General features: G+C 36.4%; 1 protein-coding gene across 11 annotated transcripts in view; it reads right to left on the reverse strand.

Annotated features, from left to right (window-relative positions):
* Positions 1-18,389, reverse strand: part of PPARD (peroxisome proliferator activated receptor delta) — a 76,682-nt gene that overhangs the window by 30,952 nt on the left and 27,341 nt on the right. Inside the window, exon 5 of one of the 11 annotated variants that reach the window (XM_023502926.2) lies at positions 3,337-3,475. The exons of the other annotated variants lie outside the window; for them this stretch is intronic. The gene's annotated coding sequence lies outside the window, so the exon portion shown is untranslated. The remainder of the gene's footprint in view (positions 1-3,336; positions 3,476-18,389) is intronic. 11 annotated transcript variants of the gene reach the window in all.

Below are 18,389 nucleotides of genomic sequence, written 5' to 3' on the forward strand. Positions count from 1 at the left end.
ATAACAGTACAAAAAAAAAAAAAAAGAAAATGGTTGAGTAATTCAAGGTTCAAAGATAGAGAGATAAAAAACAGGAATTTGGGAGGCTCATTTGTCCATGGGATTTCCTCACCAGGAGGAAATGGATTTCACCAGTCCACTGTAAAAAGCAGCTAATAAATATAACTTAAAGCAGGGTCAGTATATATTGCCATAAAAATACTGGGGACAACGAAGGGGAAAATATTACGGAAAAGAAGGGAACAATCTCTTCAATACAAGGTAGATGATTTATTGCTGGAGTCATAAAAGGAATCGATCTGATAGCATGTTATAAGAAGTCAAGTTCCTGCCTTCAAGGAGTTTACAACTCCTTGCATTGGCCTATCCATCTAGTCTCTTATAACCTAGTGAGTATGACACAAGGCAGGATAAAGTAAGTTTTCATGTACACTAGGGTTGGAAAGGAGAAATGGTTCTCTTCTCTGTAAAAGCTTTATGAACAAGATGGTAACTGGGCCAGTCCAAAGATATACAGAATCTTGAATGAAGATGGTTGTTCCAAGGAGAAGAAATGGTACAAGAAAAGAAAAAGAGACAAGAAGATGCAAGGTATGTTCAGAGAACAATGATGAGGCTAGATGAAGTAGAGACAAGATTAGATTTCCAGAAGAAGTAAAAACCTCTGTTCTGCTGGCAATATGGAATCACTGAAGGTATCTGAAGGGAGGTACAGGATCACATTGGTACTTAAGGAATCAGTGAAGCAAGTGTAGGGTAATAAGGCCTCAAATTAGTTGGGGATAGTAAGAGTGAGATGTTATAAAGCAGTAATTTATCAGACTGATTATCTGGGTCAAGAAGAAAGGAAGAGAAAGAGAAATCACTTCATAATTTCAAGCCCTAATGATGAATAGAAATATTTTTCAGGTAGATTGGTACCTGATAGAGGTAAAGTGTGGCTTAAGATTTGGGAGTCATCTTAAAGTGTTGATAGGTGAAAACACAGAAATAAATGTCCAAATTAAGAGTGTGGCAAAAAAGAATAGAGCTCCATGGGCCAAATTTTAAAGAATATCTACATTTAAGGAATGGGAAGGAGAGGAATGAGCAAAAGAAAGAATACTTAAAGAAGTAGTAGTACCATTATCATGTGCTATCATAAAAACCAATAGAAACAAAAGTCTCCAAAATTAAGCATTTTTACATACTGGCTCTAAAGTTCTAGTTTCTAGTAAGATCATGTTCACTATGCATGCAAAGGGTAAACTATTTCCTTTCGGGCCCCCCAGAACACTTTATTGGCATTCATTTATAAATATTAATCTTATGGATGGGGTCCCATCATAGAACCTAAGAAATGAATTGGAACTTAGTCAATTTAGGCTCCCTTGCAACACAAGAACCTTTTCTGTATTATCTGATGATCATCTTAATAAGTGTTAGGTATTTATTAAGCCTCTGCCTGAAAATGTCCAATGATAGAAGGTTACCTACTGTTCACAGTGGGATAGGTCTGATCATAGGAAAAGTCTTCCTAATTTCTACCCATTTTTCCTAAATCTGTCCTTTCATTGATAATACTTCCTCAATTCTGTCACCTCAATGTTTCTGCTATCCTTCCCAGATTTTTGCTATCCCCAAACCATGTCCTTTTGTTTTTGACAAAACCACTGATAAAAATGTTAAAAGACAAATCCAAGGACAGAACCTTGCAAAAGGCCATGGTAACATCCTCTTCTGGCTATATCCTTTAGGCAGAACTAGTCAATCTATTCTGAATCCACCTAAACATACTAGCTTACTGTCTACATTCACTCTCTCACCTATGAAACTTCCCCTTCTTATTTCAGTGTTCATGACAGAAGCACTTTTCAAAACTTAATATACTGAACTGATGCTGAGTGAAATGAGCAGGACCAGGAGATCATTATATACTTCAACAACAATAGTATATGATGATCAATTCTGATGGACGTGGCCATCTCCAGCTATGAGATGAACCAAATCAGTTCCAATAGAGCAGTTATGAACTGAACCAGCTACATCCAGCAAAAGAACCCTGGGAGATGACTATGAACCATTTCATAGAATTCCCAATTCCCATATTTTTGTCCACCTGCATTTTTGATTTCCTTCACAGGCTAATAGTACACTATTTCAAAGTCCAATTCTTTTTGTACAGCAAAATAACTGTTTGGACATGTATACTTATATTGTATTTAATTTATACTTTAACATATTTAACATGTATTGGTCAACCTGCCATCTGGGGGAAGAGGTAAGGGGAAGGAGGGGAAAAATTGGAACAAAAGGTTTGTCAACTGTCAATGCTGTAAAATTACCCATGCATATAACTTGTAAATAAAAAGGCTATAATAAAAAAAAAACTAAACAAAGCAACTTAATGTATTATACGAATGTAAACTACTATTATTATTCTCGAACTATAGCATTTCTTCTGTGGCATGGTAGAAAAAAATACAATTAAGTCATGAAATTTAGTTTCTAGGCATGACTGTCATTAATGTACTTAATCCAGGTAACTTCCTGAAGCCTCAGTTTCCCCTTACTCACAACTCTGTATTTTTTCTTAAGCATTTATACCTCCTACCACATAGTTACTTGTGAAGTTAGTGCTGACATAGCAAAGTACAAATAATTTAACAAATTCTGGCTCTCAACACATTAAAGTTGTAAGAACACAGGTGAGTCACTTAATCTGAGACTCATTCTCCTCCTCTGTAAAATGGGAATGACAATATTTATAATATTTACCTTACAGAGTTGATATAAAGAGCTATAAGTCTTCAAATGCTATTTAAAATAGAATTATTACCATTACAAATTTTGAACCAAAAAAGGACATTAGAGGATCTCATCTAGTCTAAGTCTCTCATTTTTAGAGTTTGAAATTAAAAGAATTTTTAAATTTCTCTACTATTAGACTGATCTTGTTCATCTTTGTATCATCCTCAGAATGCATTGCACAGCACCTTGTACATTAGGGGCTCAAGAAAGGTCTTGAACCAAATTCAAAACAGAATTCTTGAGGCTTATATGAGAGAAGGCAGCTTATGAATTAAGGACAAATATTTACAATAAGATGGAAAGTTTAGCCCTATTCCAGGAGTTGATAGATTTTCAAAAACATTTTGATGCTGGCTTTCTGTTCTTTCATTTTCATGCTGGCCTCACCTGGGTTGATTTTTAAGATCCTAGAGAGAGATCTTGGTCAACAAATATTTGAAAAACACAAAACTTCAATGGAAGGCTAGGGTAGTGCAAAAGAGTAAAAGGACAAAGAAAACAGGATTAAATAGAGTTAAAGAAAAGGCAGTCTGAATATTAAGGTACCTTCTTTATTATATGGATTGTGATGGCTTTTGAAAGTAGAAAATTGCTTATCTTCTCAAAGATGGCTGATGTGTTTTGGTTTTGCCTTTTTTCTTTCCTTTCAATTTTTGTTAAATCTTGTTAGAAAGGCTTCATGTCACTGAGAAGAGGAAGAGTGAGAGGACATATTTGGAAATAAATGACATTAAAGAAAAGAGAATCAATAAAAAATGGTAAGAATTTAATCATGTAAACTTCCAAAAGTCCTAACATCACATTGGTCTCCTAATGCAAGTCACTTAAGTGACACTGAATTCAGTAGCTACTGATATTTACACGAGTCTGACAACAGTGACAGAGGAGCGGCCAGCATACCTACTTAGTGACAATGTTGGTAATTAAAACGGTGATCTCATTCTGAGGTTCCCAGAATCACAGAACATAATGGAGAAGGAAGACTTATTGCTAATATGGATGAATTGGAGAAACTTGAAATAATGAAGTGACTTAATGATTTCAAGCCTGAAAATTCTGCCCATTTTGGAGAACACTTACATACACTTACCTAATCAATCACCAGCTAAAGGGAAAAAACAAAAACAAAAAACGACTTAAGGCTTCCTGGAGAACTGCTGGTGTTTAGACTAATCATTTAGAGTTTGTGCTTAAATATCACATTTTCTCCTCAGGGCTCAGTCATTCCCCAATGACACTTCATTCTTTAAGTCCCACACTGTCTTCAAAATCACTACCCACTTTGCTATCCAGAGTAGAAAATGTAGCTCAGCCACACCCACCTGCCCAATAACCAAGGACACAAATGGAACAGAAAAAAATAATCAGAACAGGAGGGCAACAGGTCATTCTGGAAGAGATGAATGGGAACACATCGTTTCATTTCACTTCTCGAGAGCTGGACTGTAATAGAGCATAGTATACTCAGCACAGCTGCTTCCTTGTCCCAAGGCAGTTTGCTCCCCAATTGGGACTCTGGCTTTTGGCCTTTTGGAAAATTAAGGAATTTGGATATCTATGAGGAATGACTGACCAGTTAATTAAAGATTGAGAAAGCAAACTCTAGTGGTAGCCCAATTACCTTTAAAATGGCTTGTATGAAAAACAAAAACAAAAACCACTAAAACTTCACACTAGCTATTCCTCTCACTCTCTCTACCCACGAAGACAATCTTCCTCCACACCTGAAGAATGAAACCAGAATCTCTCCTGGTCAGTCACCTAGATCTAAGGTCCCTGCTATAAGGAAGAGTTAACAAGTACCCAATTTCTAAGACATAAACCACCTAGCCTGGAGGAGGCTGCTGGAGTTGAGCCAAACCAGATCTGCATCCTCCAGAATCCTGTCTGCCACATGAATGACTTTGGAACAATTATTTCAAGAACTCCCCTTTGGAGAATTCCTGCTGAGAAGTCTTTTCAGCAGCCATCAGGAAGTACTTCCCACCCACAATAACTAGGCTGCCTAGCTCAATTCTGGGGTTTTCTTCCTCCTATTTCTCCTTGGGGTACAGGTTGAGTAGTACCTTTCTCCATTCAGGCTGCCTCCTGGGTCGACAGAGTAGAGTCTGAGATTCTCTGGACTATGTCCCAAACACTAAAGGGTTTGGCTATAGTTCGAGAAGGTGCTTTCTAACACTTCCCTGTTTGGGCAGGGCCAGGAACTGGCATACTGACAACTCACCTTTGTAACACAGACAGCCAACTAATTTATTCCAAAGGTGGCCGGAGAAAGCACAATCTGCTTGAAAAGGCTAGTTGGCTACCTAGGGGGCCAATGAGAAACTGAGAGGATAGCTTTTTTCCTTCCCATTTCATCAGCTGAATCTCTCACAGTTGGTACTATTCTTGGTTTCTAAGTATTAGAAATATACAATTAAGTGTAGGAGGAGATAGCTAATTTATAAAGGTAAGGCCATGAATCTACTATCAGGTAGCTCTCTGTGCCTCCAACAAAGGATTTAACATTCCTCCCCTCCTCCCCTTCTGGAAAAACTATGGTAAGATTTAATAATAGGCATATCAAGCTGCTTCTCAGATATTAAGCACTCTTACATGCCCTCTTCTTTTTCCCATCCCATAAGCCATTCCTTTAATTGCTCTTCTTAGGCAAAATATGCTATATGTAGTTGTGGCCTTGACCTGAATTTCAGTTTTCAGACTAAGACAAATGAACTCAAATGAAGAAATAATTACTTTCTAAACATGCCCCCCCGCCAAATGTCAATGAAAAGGTTTTTCTAATACCCATATGTACATAAGTATTTATAAAAGCCAACATTTTTACAGTGCTTACTACTATGTGTCCAGACACTGTGCGAAGTACTTCACAATTATTACCTCATTTCATCTTCACAACAATCTTGGAAGGTAGATGGTATTTCTTATCTTTGATCTCCATGTTACTTATGAAAAAACTAAGGTAAAAAGAGGTTACATGACTTGCTTAGTGATATACAATGAGTACCTGAGGCTAGATTTGAACTCAGCTCTTCTAGCCTCCAGGCATAATGTTCTAACCTCTGTGCTAACCTCAACCGAGTTGTCCCTAACAGCTCATTTTGTGTTGAGAAAGAATTGGATTTCTCATCCCCTAGGAAATGGCTGAACAAATTGTAATATATATGCACATATATTTAAATTTGTGTGTGTATATATGTATATAAATGGATAGTATATGCAATATACAGAAATATAACATAAATGAAATACAGTTAAGAGGTAAGGAAGGATATGGTTTCAAAGAGACCTAAAAAGACCTTTATGATTTAGAGTTTAGTGATTAGAACCAGGAACTTAATTTGTATAGTAACCATATTGTAAAAACAAATAACTTTTAAAGACTTAACAACTCCCATCAATTGACTGACGAACTATGATTCCAGAGGCCTCATGCTAAAATATGCTATTCACAACTCTTGAGAGAAAAGTGACAGACTCAAAGTATAAACATATATACTGGGGCAGCTAGATGGAGCAGTGAATACAGCACTAGCCCTGGAGTCAGGAGATACACACACATGTATATGTATGTATATGAGTATGTTTTTGTGTGAATAAATGATGACCAATATGGGAACTGTTTTGCTTGACTGTATATATGGATATATGTATGTAGGTTTTTTCTGAGGCTTTGTTTTTCCTTCTTTTTCAATGAGATGGGGAGGAGAGAGTGAAAAAAATTTTTTTAAGTGCCTTCAAACTGTTTTTATGAGGAGGCAAGAAAAAGACACAGAGGGAAGTATTACCTACAGGATAAAGACCATAAAAGCTTAGTCTGGTTTTCAAGGTCCTCTCTATAATTGGGATACAAGTTACCTTTTATTTTTTCCTACTCTATGTGATATGTATGTATACTTAAAACAAGATCATAACCCCCTTGAGGGCAGGGTCCACAATTCATACTTTTTTGGTATTGTGCTATTTATTTAGTAGGAATATATAATAAGAAAACAATAGGTGATATTGCCAAATAATAATCTTATATTTGTTTTAGAACAAACCATTTGAAAACAAGTTTTATATTTTTCAAAAATATTTGCATGTACTGTTTCAAACAGATGGCTAGCTACAGAATGGCTTAGTAATCTTGGATAAGTCATTTATTCTAGAAGTCACACTTTCTTCCACTGAGGAAGGATGGTATTACTAAATGAGAAGAAATTATCTAATAAATGTTGTTGGAACAACTGGAGATCAGTATAAAGAATAAAATGTTATACTTCATAACATATAAAGAAGTACATTCCAAATAGGTCAGTTCAATTTGAAAAAGAAAATAGAGCAGCATTATTTCAGCTGCATTAGAAGATATGACTACTAAAAAAATGAAGGGTATCATCAGAAATAATATGGCTGAGTGAATAGAATAATAATCATAGATCACATTTATATAACAGTTTGCAAAGCATTTTCCTCACAGCAATCCTTTGAGGTAGGTTATGCAACTATTATTACTGTCCTAAGTCTGTCTTTCTTTCCTTATTTATTTTTAAAGATTCCAAGCCTCCCTTTCTTGATCCCTCCTCCACCCAGTAAGAAGGCAAGAAATATGATAGCCATTATGTATATGAAGTCATGTAAAACATGAGCACTGTGGGGGGGAAAAACCAAGAAAAAACATACTTAGTCTGCACTTGGAATTCATCAGTTCTCTCTTGGGAGGTGGATAGCATTTTTCATTCCAAGTCCTTTGGAACCATAATTGATCATTGATCTGAGCAACTAAGCCGATTATTGTTATAATATTGCTGTTATTGTGTACAATGTTCTAGGTTCTACTCATCAGTTTGCATCAGTTCATACAGGTCTTCTCAAGTTTTCCTGAAACTATCTCCTTCATCATTTCTTACAGCAAAATAATATTTCATTACAATTTCATACAACTTGCTCAGCCATTCTCTAAGTGACAGGCATTTAAAAAATTTCCAATTCTTTGTCATCACAAGAGGAGCTGCTATAAATATTTTTGTATATACATGTCTTTTTCTTTTGTTCTCTTTTGGGGCTTAGTAGTATTACTGGATCAAAATTTTCCAGCCTTTTGGACACAGTTCCAAACTGTTCTCCACCATAGTTGGGCCACCTCCAAACACCAATAAATAATATTAGTGTCCCAAATGTTAGCCAATCTGAGAGGCATGAGGTGGTACCTCAAATCTGCATTTTTTTAATCAATAGTGATTTAGAGCATTTTTTTCATATAACTACAGTTCATATGCTTCAATCATTTATCAATTGAGGAATGAATTATTTTTATAAATTTAAAATTTAGCTCAGCTCCCTATATATACACAAAACAAGACCTTTATCAGAGAAATTTCCTTCTAATTTTGACTGCATTGGTTTTACTCAAAAACTTTAAAATAATATAACAACAATTATCCATTTTTCCTTCCACAATCCTTCCTATCTGTTGTTGTCATGATTACCTTCCACTGTCAAATCTATAGCCTTTTTCTTTTTTAAAATTAATTCTTTTTCAAAACATATGCATAGATATTTTCAATATTCATCTTTGCAAAACCTTGTTTCCCCCATGTGACGACCACGCTAGCACTCAGGATACCTCAGAATCAGCCAGAGTCAGGATAAGCAAAAGTCCTTGTTCTTTATTCTTGGTCTTTAGGGGTAGAAGTGAAGGGGATGGAAGAGAATCTCCACAAGCGCATTTTTCCTCATCTACCGCCAAAATGTGACTCTGGCTAGTCTTATTCCACCCCCCTAGTCTCTCCTACAATCCTCTGTATACACCAATCATTGAGCCAGCACGGATAGTGGAAAGGACCATTTTCCAAGCATGTGCCCATAGAGTATTGTCCAATCAATAGTTAGCCTCAAGTGCTTGGCAGTCTTGACCTCAGTGCATCGACTCAATAATTTCAGCCCTCTACACCCCCATCCCTCTAGAAGACAAGTAATCCGATATATGTTAAAAATATGTAATTCTTCCATACATATTTCCATAATTATCATACTGCACAAGAAAAATCAGATCAAAAAGGAAAAAAAAGAGAGAAAATTAACAAAATGCAAGCCAACAACAATAAAAAAGATGAAAATACTATATTATGATCCACATTCAATCCTCACAGTCCTGTCACTGGATCCTCTCCATCACAAGACCATTGGAACTGGCCTGAATTACCTTGAAAAGAGTTACATCTGTCAGTATTGATCATCATGTAATCTTGCTGTTGTCATGTACAGTGATCTGGTTCTACTTACTTCACTTAGCATCAGTTCATGTAAGTCCACATCTCTCTGAAATCATTCTGCTGATCGTTTCTTATAGAACAATAATATTCCATAACATTTATACACCACAATTTTTTCAACCACTCTTCAACTGATGGACATCCACTCAGTTTCTAGTTTTTTGCCACTACAAAAATGTATAGCCTTTTTCTCAATCCTCATCCAGCTTGATCTCTCTGGAACCTTTAATGTTGTTAATAACCTTCTAAAAATTTTCTTCTTTCTAAGTTTTGGTGGCAGTACTCTAGCTTGGTTTTCAACTCTCTATCCTAGGCTTTATTCTTTTTTCTGTTATTTTGCTTGGTGAAATAATCAGCTCCCTTTGATTCAATTATCTCTATACTAGTGATTCCCAGATCTACGTAAGCAGCACTAACCTCTCTCCTGCTCTCCACACTCACATATCCAACTGGCTATTGACATCTCAACCTGGATATCACATACACATCTTAAACTCAACAGCTCTAAAGCAACTCACTATCTTTTTCTCAAAATCCTCCTCTCTTCTAAATTCCCAATTGCTGTCAAGGGCAATACTGTCTCAGAGACCTAGCCTCATCAATTAGGTCTCATCTTCCGTCTTTGCCTTACTTCACTCCCCCTCCCCATCCTACTTGCTGCCAAACCCTATGGATTCTACCTTCTTAAACATCTCTTGTAACTCCTCCCCCCCCCCCCCCCCCCCCCCCCCCCCCCGACAATGACTTTACTCTGAAGGCCTCAGTCCCTCATGACTTCACAACTGAACTACTGCAATAGTCTGCTGGTTGACTCAAATCTCTCCCTATCCTAGTCCCTCATCCACTCATGTCACTGCCCCTGTTCAATAAACTCCAGTGGTTCTCTATTACCTCCAGGATTAAATATAAACTCTTTATTTGGCTTTTAAAGCTCTTCATAATCTGATCCTTTCTTACTTACCCTGTCTTCTTACAACTTATTCTTCTTTATATACTCTACAATCCAGTGACATGGACAATAGCAAGCTACTATTCACAAAAGATACATTAACATGAGATCCTACTTTCACTGTTTCCCCCATATCTGAGAGGCTCTTCCAATCAATTTCTACCTTTTGGTTTCCTTCAAATCTCAGTTAAAATTTCATTTTTTATAAGAAGCAACTCCTCTTTTCCCTTGAAACTAATGTCTTTCCCTTAAGATTTTTTCTTCAGTTTATCTTACATATAGCTTATTTGTTCTTAAGTATTTGAATGCTGTCCCCATTAAATAGTAAGCTCCTTGAGAGCAAGGACTATTTTTTCTTAATATCCCAAACTTAGCACAATACCTGGAGCATAGTATATGCTTAATAAATGTTTGCTGACTTAATTTGATTAGAGAAGGAAAAAAAATATTTTCTGGGTTTTTTGGGTCTCAAGGTGATATTTACATAGCTTAAAATTTCTTAGGAAACAGGAAAAGCCTGTATTAGTGGCTGTTCTTTCCCACTTTCTATTTCTTGATGTCATTCCCCATTTCTTGGTGTTAATAGTTCATTTAAAAAGAGCTAATAAGAGTTGCCTTAATTACATACCCCCTCTAATTTTCATTTTACTCTTTTAATTTGGCATTGATTTTGATCTTTGCCTTAACAACTCAATGGCGCACAAAAAGCTGAGTCAAAAATGATTTTCAGGGGCAGAGACGTGGCACAGTGGACAGAGCACCAGCCCTGAAGTCAGGAAGACTTGAGTTCAAATTTGGCCTCAGACACTTAACACTTCCTAGCTGTGTGACCCTTGGCAAGTCACTTAACCCCAATTACCTCAGCAAGAAAAAAAAAAAAGAAAAAGATTTTCACAGTGGTAACCATTTGCTTCCCTATTCCAATTTTTTTTGAGGGGATGGGGGTGGTTATATTAATCAGTGTTCACCAAGTCCAACATCTTTTAACTCTCTCAGAACAAAATATTTATGACACTTTGAATATCTGGCTTCTGGAGTAATCTATGAGACTTCTGTCTCTTTCATTTCTTATATATGAACCATGTTATCCAACATAGTTTTTGCCATCCCCATCTATATTCCAGTTCATTTACCACTAAGTTGTTAAACAGATCTTCCTAAAGCGTAATTCTTACCATGTCACCCACTCTTCAAAAAACTTCAAGGATCCCCAATTATTTGCAGGATAAGATTTAAAATCCTTTGGTTTTCAAAGATCTTTATAACCTGCCTCTTCCTACTTTTTCAGTCTCTTTATACCCCATTCCCTTCCATATACTCTGTGATGCAGTGACATTGGTGCCCTAAATACCACATTCCATCTCCTAACTCTGAGAATTTTATTGGCTGTCCCCAATGCCTAGAACTTTCTGTCCTCATTTCCATCTCTTGGTTTCCTTTAAGTCTCAGCAAAAGTTCCACCTTCTTCAAGAAGCCTTTCTCACTCCTTAATCCCTATGAGATTATTCCCAATTTAAACTGTATGTATCTTGTTTGTACACAGTTCTTTGTATATATGTTGTTTCCCCCTAACAACATGTATATGTTGTTACACAGTGAGTTCTTTTAGAAAGGGTTGATTTTTTTTTTCCTTTATTTTTCTATTCACTGCTTAGCCCAGCATCTGGTATACAAGATTGCATAATAAATGCTTGTTGACTTGACAGAACTTTACATTGAAGTCAGCCAGTATTAGAATACATGTTGACTTAATTGGAGGATATGAACTAGTCCTTTGAAGAATCTTTCCACCATCACCAACTCGTGTTAGCACCTCAGTTATAATTACATTATTATTAATGAGTATCTTTTTTTAATTAATTCTCATCAGGGTCATTGTAATACAAAATGACCAAATGACTCAAGAACTATATTTCACAAATCATAGAATCAGTTAAATTAATGTGAAAGATAATGTAAAAACTTTAATGCTGAACACCCTCTTGCTCCTTTTCTGCTACTCCACTACTGCTGCTACAGAAGTAGAAAGGGACCATACAGGTCTGAGATTTGTTTTGTATTTTTCTTTATTTCATCAACTGCAATGGTCAAAGAATTCATCAGTGACCAGTTTCTCTTGATTTAGCTAAGCTGGCTCTTATACTGTTATACTGATGTCTCTCCCCTTTGCCCCCACCCTTACTCCCCAGATTCAAGAAATATGTATGATCTAAGAAAAGAGAAAGTTCAGATGTGAGGGACAGCTCCAATGTTGCACTGGTAATGATGAAATATTAAGAGAATCATACAAACTCCTCCAGTGCACTGGGTTAACTCTATAGATGATTTATGAATAAGATTCATGTGAGTGAATGGGCTGATCATCACTGAATGAGAATGTATGAGATGGTATGTGGTTGTGTGTGTTATTTTTGTATGACAAAATTAAAAAAAAAAAAAAAACTATTTGTGACAAACCTACCTGAAAGTTTGCTATCCAAAATACATGTAAAATTGATACAATTACATAAGGTCAATACTGGTCAAGTAATTAAAGAAAATGAGCCAACAGTTTACACTGGAGTAAATATCTCTTAGAAAAATATACATTCTCATTAACATTTAAAGAAATGCAAATTATCACAACAATATGGTACTATAATTAAGTTGGCAAAAACAAACCAAAACCCAAAGTTGGCAGGGTTCATGAAAATGGATACTTAGTCCTTAATGGAATATAGCAAGTTTGTTTAGTCTCTCTGGAGAAAGGTTTGGTAATACATAATGAGTTTTTTTTAATTATTCCCTTTAACCAGGTAAATTAAATCTGGGGCAAATAACCCAAAAAAAGTAAATATAAATTTGTCCAAATGTTCATACCAGCACTATCTATAATTGCTAAAAGAATTAGAAATATTAGGGAAATGGACAAACAGTAGTAGAAATAAAATACAATACTATATATGAACTATGTGAACTATGATTATACATCAATAAATATATAAGTATTAAGTGAATAATACATACACAAAATGATCATAACTTCAAAAGATGCATGTATGATCGACATTCCAAATTCTCTTAGGATTTTATGCAATTGAATATTCATTAGATTTTTTTTTTTGCTTCATCACAATTTTTAAAAATAATGAATAATCAGTGAGAAATAAAGTTTCTTTTCATGTCACTGATTTTCCCTGCATTCTGTTAGTCTAGATTAGTTTCTTTTTTTCCCTTCTTAAACAAGAGTTAGACTAATTTTTAAGGCTTCTTCCAGTTCTAAGAGTCTATAATTCTAATTTTAGGAATGAGGAAATAAAGACCCTAAGAGGTTAGCTGACTTAACACAGTGACTAAATCTTCTAACTCCTCGTGTAGGGATTTTTTCACTGTATCAATGAAGAAAGTGAGAGGAGAACCCCAACTGCCCCTGCTACCTTCTACTTGGGCTTCACTTGGCTGAAATCCTTGCATTTCTTTATGTAGTTCAAAAACAAATGGTACTGTGGGACTAAAAAACAGGACCAGATTCCCAACAACCACCCAGGACAAGTTGGAAATGGCTAATACCCTTAGTGAATGCTTACCTAGTCTGTGCAAGGGATGGCATAAGGAATGTCAATCTGAGAGAGGAACAGAAACCAGTGAGAACCTGCAGATCGGGCAGAAAGTAGCATTTCAACTTGAATCCTAAGTTGACTTCAGTTTTTACTGATATTAAATCAATTTTAAAGAAAGTTGTGGAATGTGCAAGAGGCTTTCCATGGCATAGACAGAGGGCCAGGTGCAGTCCCCTAAAAGCCAGATACATTGCAAAAGATACCAAGACAGAATTTCAACATAAGATACTGGATATGAAAACAGTCTATTAGATCACCACAGCATACCGCAATGGGACTTGGTGAGGAGCAGCAACTAACAGCCGCAACTGATGCAACTCTATCTGCTAGTTTAATGAACCAAATACCAGGAGGGATTAATCTGGGAGTCCAAGAACACACAACAAGGCTCCTAGAATACAGTCTGTTTCCCGATTGTAAACAGTATGGCCAGAAACATATCTAGGCCATTCAGATGTAAGGACTGGAAGGGAACATAAATACAGAAAAGACAAAACACTGATCATGCTATGCCCCCCCCCCCCCCCCCCCCCCAAAGCAAGAGACTCCCCAGCAAGGTACTCTGAACAAAAATGACATTAAAAACTACTTCTTTTCCTCCAACATTTCATCCTATAGAGCTTGTGGAAGACAAGAAATTAAAAGAAAATTAATAAAATGGAAGAAGGAAGAAACTATCTGGGAAGTACCTCAGTTGCTGTTAGCTGCCCATTATGAACTCATGATGCTTCTTTTCTTTTTTTAATTATATAGCTTTTTTTTTTTTTTTTTTTTTTACAAGATACATGCATGGATAATTTTTCAGCATTGACAGTTGCAAAACCTTTTCCCCTCCTTCCCCCTACCCTTTCCCCCAGATGGCAGGTTGACTAATACGTGTTAAATATGTTAAAGTATAAGTCAAATATAACATATGTATACAGGTCCATACAGTTATTTTACTGCACAAAAAGAATAAGACTTTGAAGTAGTGTACAATTAGCCCGTGAAGGAAATCAAAAATGCAGGTAGACAAAAATAGAGGGATTGGGAATTCTATGTAATGGTTCACAGTCATCTTCCAGAGTTCTTTCACTGTGTGTAGCTGGTTCAGTTCATTACTGCTCTATTGGAACTGATTTGGTTCATCTCATTGTTGAAGAGGGCCATGTCCATCAGAATTGATCACATGATGCTTCTTTTCAAAGTTAATGTGAGCCCTGGGAATCAGATAGATGAAGCCCAACTGTCAGGGTGACTCAGGTTCAAATACAACAACTGTCCCTTTCTCCCAAAGTAAGAAAGATTGGTGCATAGAAGTGCTAAGGATAAATGGAAGAGCAGAACTCTTGACCTGCCATCTTGAGTTTTGGGTGGCACCATTTCAAATAGCTCCTCTGATAATTTTAGTATTTCTTGGGAGACAAACAAGTGGGAACAGCCTCCCTCCTCCCACTCTGCAGGGAGTAGCACAAGTTTAGACAGACTCTTAACTAATGCTTTTGGCTGAGAGGAGGAAATAGATTAAGAGACACTTAATTCAACCATGTTTTACTGAAGACAAGTACTGATGTGCAGATAATTTTAAGACAAAGTCCTTGCCCTAAAGCTTACAGTCTGGTTGGGTGAATACAACCAAGATGTATATAAAAGAATAAACAGACAATAAAATTAGTGCAGTGGAAGGAGAACTAGTTTTAGTATTAAAAGAACTGGATTTTAAATTCTGATTCATCACTTACTGGTTTTTGTTAGTCTTGAGATTTAGAGCTAAAAAAGATCTTAGCTATGATCTAGTCTATGAGCCTAGGGCCCAGAGAAAGAAGGCATATTACCTAAGAGCTATATGGGAAAAATGATAGTGTGCTCTTGAGTAAGCCTCCCAATTTTTCGGGGGTGACACCATAACACATTAAAATTCTAATTCATAGTCAATTTACCTATTAAAAAATATTTGTACTAACTACTTCATAGGGCTGTGAAAGGATTCAATGAAATAATAATGCTTGTAAAGGACTCTGCAACTTTAGATTTCTATATAAACACAAGATTTCATTATCATTACTAATAACCATAATACGTATGTTATTTAGGGCCAAGTAAGTGGTACAGTTAGGTTAGTAGAGTGGTGCAGTAAGTGGATAAAGAGTGCTGGACCTGGAGTCGGGCAGACACATGAAATTCCTATGTAAAGCCTTTTCTGTTGTTCTTTATACACAAAAATTCTCATTTATTAATGTTTTTCAGTTCAAGACAAAAAGAACTGGTTTTTAAAAATATAAAAACATTGAACTTGGAGTTAGAAGTCCCAGATTTAAGTCCTTGTTCTGTGGGATTAGAAGTAGCAATTGTGTAACTGATCAAACATCACCACCTCTTTTGAGCCTCACTAGGATAATAGTTATAACTGTACTGTATCTCTCAGAGGCTTAGATTACAGCGAAGAAAGAACTCTGGGGGCAGCTAGGTGGCGTAGTGGATAGAACTTGGGTCTTCAGGAGGATCTGAGTTCAAATCTGTTCTCAGACATTTAATACTTCCTAACTGTGTGACCCTGGGCAAGTCACTTAACACTAATTGCCTCAGCCAAAAAAAAAAAAAACAAAACAAAAAAACTCTAAATATTCTATTACTCCAGTCATAACTGACTTCCCCCTCCTTTAGATTTTTTATGGCCACAAAATTTAGCAGCTGTTCTGCAATGTACAGACTTAGGAAAGTTGACTGGGGCACTGAGGAGTTAAGTGACTTGTCCAAGATGCCATAGGTAATTTCCCTCAAGTCCTCTTAAATACAGTCATCAACAACATGTAGTAGAGAGCTAATCACACATGATAAGTTACAAAAAACAATTAGGTTTCCATTCTATTTTTCTAGCAAAGAACAAATAGTTTTAAGAGAATTTCAAACTGAAAATAAGATATACAACCCATGAAATTCTGAAAAAAAGGGGAGAAAAGACCCATTTTCTCTTGATCTAAAGGCTGTCCATTCCTCTTTTTTTGGCTAATGAAATCTCAAAAGGTTGAGTACTGTTTATTCCTACTCTTCACCCATTTGGAAATGATGGGTACTCATACACAATACCCAGAAGAAAACCACTGAAACCCATAGTTCTGAGCACATTTCCTTTGAGGTAGAACCTTTTTTTTCTTGGCTAAGGCTCCCACTCAGCCTCTCGTTATTATTAATTAGCAAACTAGTTTTGCCTTTTAGAAATTTTGGCCTTATTGTAAAATTAAAAGCTTTCATCTGGCTTCTAGGGGCTAAAATAAGCTTGTACTGAGATTTCTGGCACTGAAGGCCAAATTTCTGAATATAAAGAAGGAGCATGTGATTCTTGAGGCTAGAAGCCACTTGAATGTGGCACTTCTTCTAGTACTCATCAAGGAAGTTGGGTTCCTGTAGGCTTCTGGCATTTTGGGTAGAAGCAATGGGGGTAGGTGGGAGGGATTTCTCTTTCTCTAAGGATGAGAAGCTCTGTGACTTTCTCAGGATCACATAGACAGGATGTAGAACCACAATAAAAACTCAAGTGACTCAGAGGCTGGCTTCTTGTCTACCACATCATCCTATTTTTCTCCAATGCTTTTTCTCCAAAAGCAATTCATGGAGACATTAAATTCCCCCCACCAATTCAAGAGAATTTCAACTCCCCAGCCAAACACTTCCTTGTAATGAAAATTCACTAAAGCCTCTGAATTCTTCTAAAGAAGATGATGCTTGGAGAACTAACATTATTCATGGACTTACATAACTTTTCTTTCTCAGAGAGAAAAAAAAAATCTTACACACTCAGTAATATTCATAAGGAACCTGTCACACTGAGAGGATGTGATAAACCATGAGGCAGCATGTTACATCTCTGCTCTAATAATTCTGCTGTGGTGCTGAGATATGGTAATGGCAATTCTTAAAAACTTGCGGTGTAACCAAAGCTCATGTTGTGAACTCACAACATGAGTTCAAGATACATTAAACCAAAAAGATTTTTTTCCCATGAGAGTCCACTTGGTTAAGCAGATAGAAATCCTAAGAATGGAAACAGCAAATGGAAATGAAAGAATGTGTGGGTATATACATACACATATATAAACAGACACATAAGAGAACTCTTCCTGCCCCCCAACCTCCCCAACACACACATACACAGAGACAGATGTACAACATCTTGCCAACCCCCAACTACAAGGCACATCTAAGTTAGAACAACAAGAACAAAACTAAAAGTTCCTCCAGACCACCCAAATCTCATTGAGTACTAGAAAATTAATTTTAAAAATAAGTACCACACAGCCCTTTTTGAAAGGACGGGGAGCTACATTGTGAAATTCAACAGCAGGTGTTTCAACTCCCAAAAGACTGAGAGTCTCTGCCCTGAAAAGACCTATGTTCCCCATCCTAGGGTAATAGTTCACTCCAGATCTTTGACTTTTTATGGGGCAGCAATTCTTTTCTATGGGCTCCTGGCACCTCTGCCCAGATAGGAAGTCTTGAAAAGCTGTCACAATGAAGGTTAACAAATTCCCCCCATGGAAGAGTTTACAAAAATGTATCTGCAATACAGACTCGACTTTAAAACCTGGAAAGGAAGAAATGAAATCCAGAGGTTCTTGTAAGCAATTCTTTATTTCTAATTTTTAAAAAATAAACAACCTTCAGAATAAGGAATCCTGAGAAAAGTAGTTCCACCCTAACAAGGAAATCATTTTCTTAATATTTTACTAGTATGAAATATTTTTTAAGCATGAAATATCTTAAACCCGCTATGCTGCCTCCCACTACACACCACACACACACACACACACACACACA

This window comes from Sarcophilus harrisii, chromosome 4 (genome assembly GCF_902635505.1).
Source record: "Sarcophilus harrisii chromosome 4, mSarHar1.11, whole genome shotgun sequence".
In the NCBI taxonomy this organism is placed as follows: Eukaryota; Metazoa; Chordata; class Mammalia; order Dasyuromorphia; family Dasyuridae; genus Sarcophilus; species Sarcophilus harrisii.